Consider the following 9,502-nt stretch of genomic DNA (forward strand, 5'->3'; position numbering starts at 1 on the left):
GCCTCACCAAATAAGTCATAGTAAGGGGACTCTTATCGTTAGTTGCCTTGTGGTTTTGACGTATAAAAACTTATCTAAATCATGAACTCAATCAGGGACCGCATACAATCGCGTGAAACATTAATATTCGGGTGAATAGAAAACAAAAAAATAAGTGAGTGAAAAAACTTGTGAAGAGAACTTACGAGTCATAGCGGAAAGAGATAAACGACTTCTTTGAAGTCAACTTATTAACGAGCAGAGTAATCTCACTCTAAAAAAAGTAAGATCATGTTGAAACGTTGTACCTTGCAATTACTCTCACTACCAACCGGTGGTGGACAATAATTGATCGGCGATATCCCTGGTAAATACCACGCCCTTACCAGGGACAAGTGGACAATTAGTAACCAGCCTAAAACACAATTCTTCACCATCATACGTGTCACAAACAATCGAACGGTCTTTGATGATTTAAGATGAAAAAATCATCCAATGTTCAAGGTTAACAACGTTTTGGAACAGACACTTCGTCATCCATATCTGTTGTATAAAAGTTGAAAAGTGATGAATACTTGAGATTTGCTTTAAAATTTTACCAAGTATGTTTCTCCAAAGCGGAAAAACGAGCGCGCTTTTTAAAAGTAATGTTGTAGCTGTATAAAACTCCCCAAAATCAATACCTTTTTAAGTGTTCGACATTTGACGCTGACCACGCTATTTTTAGTGGTCTTGTTTAGCTGAAGGCGTTCGGTCATGCATCCGCACCAGATCACGTTACAGCACAGCCTGGGAAACATTTCCTAAGATCATTAGCCAGATTAGATCAATCACTTCTCGATATATTGATAACGCATCAAATATATCTTCCAACCCCTTCGCTTCTGACTTCTGATTTTAACTGGGTGGGCACGATTCGATAATAGGTTTTACTGGTCCATAGTTGTCAAACTACAATATTAGTGGTATCTTCAGTGGTGAGGCCGACGTGATCTGGTACACTAAACGATAAAGTGTGAGTCTGTTCCTTTTTGCAACTTCGTTAATGATTGTCTTGCTATATTTGACTTTTATATATTGGGATACATTTTTTAGAGTTCTCGGATACACTTTAATTATTTATTTTTCGTTCATCATAACACTTGATTTTTCACTATGACGGAACAGATACCCCAAGTATTTAAGTTAGAGACTATCCCCCCAACCTCGATTCAGTTAACGCCTTTTTGGCCGGACAATATCGAAGCCTGGTTCTGCTACGCAGGAGCATTACGGACTCACGCACAAAGTTCCTCGCGGTTGTTAAGACACTACAGCGCGAATTTAACAAGTACGTCACACCTAGTATGTTTACTAGTGATGTTTTGGAACCTTACGAGACACTAAAACGATAGATTTTGAAATGTGGAGATCTAACCGACCGTCAAAGGTTAGACCAACTCCTCAGTAACATCGATCTGCAACATGGTTCTGCGACAGACATGTTGCTAAGAGTGGAAGAGGTTATCGGCCAACGAACTTTCGATGATGGCCTATTCAGACAACTTTTCTTGCCTAAACTTCCTCAACAGGTGCAAGCAGTTCTCGTCTCGTTGCAAAACAACGTCGTAGACGAGCTGGCTGCATCTGCCGACCGCATCTTAGAAATCAAAAAATCTACTAATCCGAGGTCTTTTCAGTCAAAGAAAAACCTCAAACGACCCCGAATGACATCATCGAACTATGTCATACACTGGGACGCTATCTTCGATTTCGTAATGACCCTAGACGGTCATAAACCTCGTGAAGAAGAGTTTCACGTGGGCAATCTGTCTCTCGACTACGAGAGACGGTTAACCCCGACTGGTGCTAGTATCATAACCAGTATGTAAAGTCTTCTAGAAATTGCAGGAAACACTGCAATTATCCGACCTTAAAATCGGGAAACTTCCTAGCCGGCACGCGTTAACGGCAACCGTACCTGGCAAACATAGACGTCTGTTATATGTCCCAGATGTGACAACGAAAGTTCGCTATCTCGTCGACACTGGCTCAGAAGTTAGCGTTCGTCCCGCGAATTCTAACGACAGGCTTCACGAGTCTGTTTTAAGCTTACAGTCGGCGAATGTAAAACCGATCGTTACATATGGTAAAAGGTACGTCTGCCTAAACGTGGGTTTACGCAAACCCATTCGCTGGCTTTTCGTGGTCGCAATCATTGATGTAGACCTGTTACAATACCACAATCTTCTGATTGACACACGCAAACGCAGGTTAATAAACGGAAACGCTAAATCATCCGTTTATGTAACTCCTCTTCCTGACTGCAGATTATCTCCAGTCACAATTAAGCACGCCAAAGACCCATTATATCAACCATTACTCGATAAATACTCCGGTATATATCAACCGCAACCGAAATTGCCGTGTGTGACCAGCAATGTTACACATTACATCTCGACTACAGAACCACCTGTATTCTCAAAAACACGCCGACTGGCTCCCGAAAAGCTTGGGTTAGCTAAAAACGAACTTGACCACATGATAGACTTAGGAATCATTGGACCGTCAAACAGCTCGTGGGCATCTCCTTTGCATATAGTCCCTAAATAGGACAGCAATGATTGGCGTCCAACTGGTGTTTATCGGCGTTCAAATGCAAATACGACTTACGATTGTTAGCCGCTGCAGAACATTCAAGATTTGACAGCTACCTTCAAAAGTACGATTGTCTTTTCGAAAATCGACTTGATTAAAGCCTACAAACAAATCCCTATGGCTACTGACAATATTGCAGAAACCAGCTGTCATAATTCCCTTCGGAATCTACGAATTTTTGCGAATGCCCTTCGGCCTAAGAAATGCTACCCAAAGGTTCAAAGGTTCATAGGTGACGTCTTTCGTGGTCTCATATTCGTACATGCGTATGTTGATGACTGTCTGATAGCAAGTCCGGACAAAAAATCACATCTCCAGCATCTGGACACTGTTTTCGGACGACTTCAAAGGCATGGCCTTACTGTAAACATTCAGAAATGCTGAATCGGAACCGACTCCTTAGACTTCTTAGGACATACTATTGTTGCCCAAAGCTTCCGACCCCTCAGAAGCAAAGTTGCGGCCATTCTGGATTACCCATACCCGACTTTTGAGCAATTGTTCACATTTAACGGTCTTGTAAGTTTATATAGACGGTTCATACCGAAGTGCGCCTCCCTTATGAAACCGTTAACCGACCAACGTCGTGGAAATGCGAAATCCATTAATCTGGACGACACTGCGTGAAGAGCATTCTCCACAGTCAAGGAACATATCGCAAATGCAACCATGCTGACCACTCAGGACACTCAAGCAATTAAGTGCATCTGTCCTTGAGATCACTTCTGATTACCATCGATTGACATCAGTAGGCTACTTCTGATTGGATTGCCATGTCAGAAATATGTTTAAAGCCACATTCAAGTCCTTACCATCACCGTTCATCCTACGGTCAACATCTAGGGTATCATATTGTAAGATCCATTTTGAAGGTTTCGTGTGTGAAAATCCGTCCCTCCATATATTTGCAACTTGTTCTTAATGTTTTCTTTATTTGTACATTATTGTTAATCATTTTTGATGCCATTTGAGGTTTCATTTCATAAAAGTTTTCTCAGTTTTTCTGTCGCTTTCACTGGGTTTCTATGTTTCTTCTTAAACTGTATCTATGTTGTTTTAATTGATTTTGTGTCTTGGTGGCTGCCATATTGATTGTCCACACTGTGATTGTGTCGCTTGATTTGACTGGGATCGTGCATTTTGGTTGTGAATTGGAAAAACTTTGTGTTATAAAGTAACCTTCTGAACGGATTTTTTCTTGATCTATCCAGACGGGATAGAATAGCACTTATTTTTTGATCGATTACTGTGGGAACAATTATTGTTTGAATAACTGAGTGGTAATATTTGTTTAGAACTCTAAAATCCAAACTACGTTTGGGTGAAGAATAACTGTCGGGAATAAATAAGAGACGCGTTTTTACCCCAATCACCTTGTTCTGCTTTCGATTGGGCAGAACGCGTCTCTTATTTATTTCCGACAGTTATTCTTCACCGAAACGTTGTTTGGATTTTATACATATTGCCCTCCATGGATCGATAAGGAAACCGAAAAGCTGCCGAGACCTGCTTTTGAAAACAGACCGCGAATCATTTAATTGTGAACGCCGAAAAATCTGGACTACATGATTAAAGACCACAGCTAGACGTCGCACCACTTATGAAAAACAATTGACATAAGATGGACGTGCTTGCCCAAAACGGTTGTCTTCGTACATCGGACATAGAATGAAATGTAGTGATGAAATCGCCTCAATGTTGTTTCACGGGAACTCAGATCTACTGGCTTAGTCAGACCTGGCCAAAGCTGAGACTTTATCAAACTGTTTCAGTGAATAATATCCTACGGGTACTGTTAACAACACTCATATCTACACCACTGAGATACTAGATAAAAAGACTAGTACATGCAACTGAGAAAGCCGTCCTTCAGTTGTTCTATAACTCAGATCAACAAAATCGATGGGTTCAGATGTACTACATTCACGACTATTGTCATCTATTTGCACTATGTTCAGAGCCACTGACAGCGCTATTTAACATATCACTCTCCCAAACTCAACTCCTCGGGGACTGGAAAGACGATATAGTTAGCCCTAGATTCGACATAGTGGGATTTTAATTTCTGAAGCTTTTGCGAGCGTGGAACGCCTTATCGTGCACATTGTGGAATCAATATTTGCTAGCTTAATTTTTGAATGTTTGCTGTTTTGTTCACCTTTGTGCAATTTGAATGGTTTAAGCCCATATTCATGGCAAATAATCGCATTCTATTTTAAGACTTATGCGCCATACATGAGACTGTTGCATCAACTTCAGTCTTATCTTCCAAGTAAGCGAAATGTGGTATAATTATAATCGCAATGTTAAACAGGTTCATGCTGATGTAATTTTGGGCTTTGAACTGGATTATTGCACCTAAGCATCTAATGATCATCAAATATTATTTGTCATGCGAACTAACTTTGATACCTTCTAATCATTTATAAAATGATAAACTGTGAGCCAAAGTACAACTTGAGTATGTTTGTGCTTTCACGTTTTCATGATGTCACCCATATTAGAATGTATGTCTCTGTAGAATACATCAATGGACTCAACAGGAGTTGGTTAGTGCTGATGAAAAAGATTTAGTTTGGAGAAGCTCTTATGAATTACAATTCAGTTAGCAATAGAAGACAGTGGTAACAAATTTTTTGTTCATTAACCACCTCAGATTTCGGGAACTATCTATAGTTTCAACTGCGCCTGATCATGCTCGTCATTTACAAACGAGGTAGATGGCTTGAATTATCAGTTTGTCGATATTAGTGAAAAGTATGCTGACAATTTCTGTTAGTAAGTGGTTCGCCATGTGAAAAATCGAATAAGTCGTTTATACTAAGGTATGAATTTCAAAAGCTGTTCTCCTCAAGTGAAACAGGCCGGAGAAAATTTCTCCTTTCCCAGAAATTAGCGGATTGCAATGGCAACCCCTGGGGAAAGAACGACCCCCACGGTTTCTGGCTTTCTATGATGGTTGCCCAATACCTATACGTTCGACTGAAGGACCAGGACGAAACGTTTCAGAAAGGAAAAATATGCAAGAAAAATGTAGTTTAGAAGCTCCGAAAATGATCTGCGAAAAATTTTGTGAACGGTCTAGAATCTTGTATTAGCTGATAAACGCTCCAAAGTAGATTATGTCATAACGGTCACTAAGTTACATATACATAAACGTCGGACAACATTGAGAAACCCTTTGTGCAGCTTTCGATCATACCAATGCCAAAACCATTTCAGTTTCATTTACGTTGTTCGTTCGTCCCAAACTCCATGAGCTGTTGGAAGTTCAAAGAACTGTAAATAAGTTGATTCCCGGAATCTCGAAGCTGCCGTATGACGAGAGCCCAGCATAATGAAATCGATTTCTTTTGTCATACAGAAGGACTTGAGGTAGCTTGATCACGGTCTCGCAAGTTACATCGTCACAAATCTGTTTTTGACTTGCTCTCGTTAACGTTATATGTCAAAACAGAAAATTTACGTGAACACTGCAAATGGGTTCGAAGTTCCAGAGTAAAACACTCGTCAGATATCTATAAAGATTCCCATCGAATCACCAGTGAGTGTAACTGGCCACCTCGATACGTGAATGAATGTCCACTCACTGATACAGTGGAAAGTTTGAAATAGACCACCATTGTAAATATCGTGATTTGAAAATAAGAGCTTTTGCCAACTTCATGTTCAGATAAGATCTTGATGGTAGTCAAATGTCAACCAATAAGCAAGGCCAATAATTGCTGCAAAAATGAGGATATATCGGAAAACAGTGTACGAATGAATTATAACTATTTCTGATGCCAATTACATATACGTTACTTTATCCCCAGATTTAAACATGTGTATGATAACTATCATTCACTTGTTTTTATAAACATCATACGATCAACGAAGTGCTTGGATAGACCTACTGTTATTGACATACTACCCATAGACTTAAACATACTGCTTCATATTCTACTTTACATGGAAAACCTGTACCTACGTGTGACGAGCATAAGCGATTTCGTTTCCGCATTTCTGCAGTTACAGTGACACATAAAACAAATATTGTTTACAAGGTACAGTATGACTTCTCATAATGGGTAAGTAAGAACAATATGAACAACTAAGCCTATAAATCTAAATGCAGTATGGTGTAATATTAAAAAGCATTGCCAGTTGACCGAAGAAATTGCTATGGGCAGTTTTCACTACTGCATATGTGATCACGTAGGTGTTCATAAGATTGTTGTTCGTGAATTGATAAACTGAATTTTTACCAAGTTATTCATGACTCATGTTGTGCACAGTCCATGACGATAACCCCTACCCTGGACGTGTCATCCATTATATACATGAGCTGATCTACCATGCAGACAATATCGACTCTCCTTCCCATCCTTGTGCATGCGAATAAAGTCGGACGACCGTGACCGAGGTTAGCAGTTATCAGTCACTGAAACAATGAATAACTACACAGCAACATTTGACAAACAGCATCTTCACTTCTAATTGTTGGTTTTGTAAATAGAATATTTACCGACAACTTTTGGTTATTGTTTATATGATGCGATCTAATCGTAGCTATAGAAGCAGATCATACACACGGGTTTGTTTTCGGAAGTAAATTCCTTCAGTTTTCCTCTTTTTTAAGAAAATGATGACTTTCAACGAGTACCATAGCCTGGAATTGTAGGACTACATACATGCCTGTAGACATTTGAGCTTTCATTGTCTTCATGACCAGTCTCTCCTTTGACACATACGACCCCTTAATATGAGAATTATGACTAGTTCAATGCTGACCTCAGATCCTGCTCATCCTATTAAGCAAACCGCTTCGTCAACTGATTATCTACGAACTTTCAGAAGGATGATTTTATATCAGCTGACGTGATTTTATCACCTAATCATCCTGTTGAGGGACGCGCATTAGCCGCAAATTCATAGACTTAGATCTGATGAATTTTTCGGGCAAGAAGCATGACAAATGGGACTGTGTTAATAGAGTACAAAATAAAAAATGTATAATTGTGAAGAAAACTTACCAAATGCAATGCAGAGGGTACTATTATACTAAAGAAGAACGACAACGTTTCCTAACTCACTGATGTTCAGTCATCTTTTTAACTTTGGACAGAACCATATGTTACACGGATTATCAGCATATAGAATGGCGAGTGATTATTTCTAATCATATTTTTTACTTAGCCGGCTATAATGTACCATCCAAACTCATTAATCCAAAGATATTTTCTCATAAAATGTCAAGCAGTAGCAACCAACCTGAGGTTTGCTCCAAAGAAGACAAAGGACGCTTTTTATGACTTTGGCAACGAAGTTGGTGGTTTTCAGATATCAACAGTCTACGTGAACATGGGAACACCTGAGGATCATCCCCACTTACACCTACGCGATTGACCCCAGGCAATTCGAATACGGAATGCCCCCTGTTATTCAGCCACTCAAAGTCGAAGGTGGGTATGTGCGGTCAATTACCTTTCTTCCGTGACTTACATTTAGGTATGGGAAGAGACGGATTGTACTTAACTACCGAACTGTCACTTTAACCAGCATTGTAGTTAAATTACTTGAAAAGATGATTGGGGCTAGTTAACCAGGTCACGCAAAGTCATTTAATCTGTTGACTCCGAAAATTCGCGAGCCTTACGGTCATTTTGATTAGCACTTTCATCCTTTGACGAGATGCTTTGGATTTTATACCCCACCTATGTAAGACCGCGACTATTGTACTACATTCAAGCTCCCTCCAGAACTTATCATCTTCAAGGTCGCAACAAGAACGTCTCAAAACCGCGACCCAATGCACACAAGTTAGTGTTCCTCATTTCCCACCTACTGGTCAATGACTGAAATGCGCTACTCGAACAAGTGGTGTCAATCTCATCAGGTGACATCTACAAGGAAAAGTTGGGATATTTATTGAAAGACAGACTGCAATAATTAATATAGGTCTACCTACCTAATACTCTTATTACTGAAGGCTGTAGACATTAAAAAGACAAGTTGGGAAAAGAGATATCCCTTCACACAATTTGCCTCTCGAATCTCCTTTTGTTTGATAAGTTTAACCACATATTTACTCGCAGGCATTGGTGATCTCCATTAGGCGAAAGCTTTTTATATGTCTACAACCACTTGAACAATTTTGCGATTGAAAGACCTTGGTAAGGTTAACATTATTTGGTTCATGTTGTGTCTGCTCGTAGTTTAGACCTCGCATTGTCTTAATCTGAGGCTTGTGTTATTGCTATTGTGCGGACACTCTCAAGGCCATTTTAGCGTCTCTCTTATTTTTCCGGAAGTTTACCCACTGCTTGAGAAGCTTAAAGCTGTGCAACATTTAGCTTCACAGATTCCTCCGCATACCCCATCTGGCTTCACAAATTTTTATGACTGGGTTAAAGTCAAGTAATAACAGCAGCAAACCATAAGTGCCGCACCCTGAACTTGTGAGATTAGATAGCTTTTATTCGCCTGGAGGTTAGAATAACTAGTTCGGTCCCTCTTTAATATGCATGAATTTAATGTACTAATAAAAGAAGAGAATAAATGTAGTAAAGTTGTGAAAAAATGATAAAATGAAGCGTTTGAGTACCATTTACTTATTCCTTGCTTTATTTTCATCCTCTATATCCATCACAGTTTTATTCTCCTACTCACAAGCCAAAACTCGGTTTGCACTCTTCCAAAGATTCTCAATACTCCATTATTTCCTCCGTATTATGTTAGGTTGGTTTGTACCTCAGTGAATGTTTGTTGAGCTAAACTCACTTCACGTTTCTGTTGGAAATTCAGATGTACGCATCAGCATTTTCATATACTCTTATATGTGTATCATGGTGCCTTATTCGACAGAATATTTCAACAGTCAAATTATTAATACAAAGCTATAATG

This window comes from Schistosoma mansoni, chromosome 1 (genome assembly GCF_000237925.1).
Source record: "Schistosoma mansoni strain Puerto Rico chromosome 1, complete genome".
NCBI lineage: Eukaryota > Metazoa > Platyhelminthes > Trematoda > Strigeidida > Schistosomatidae > Schistosoma > Schistosoma mansoni.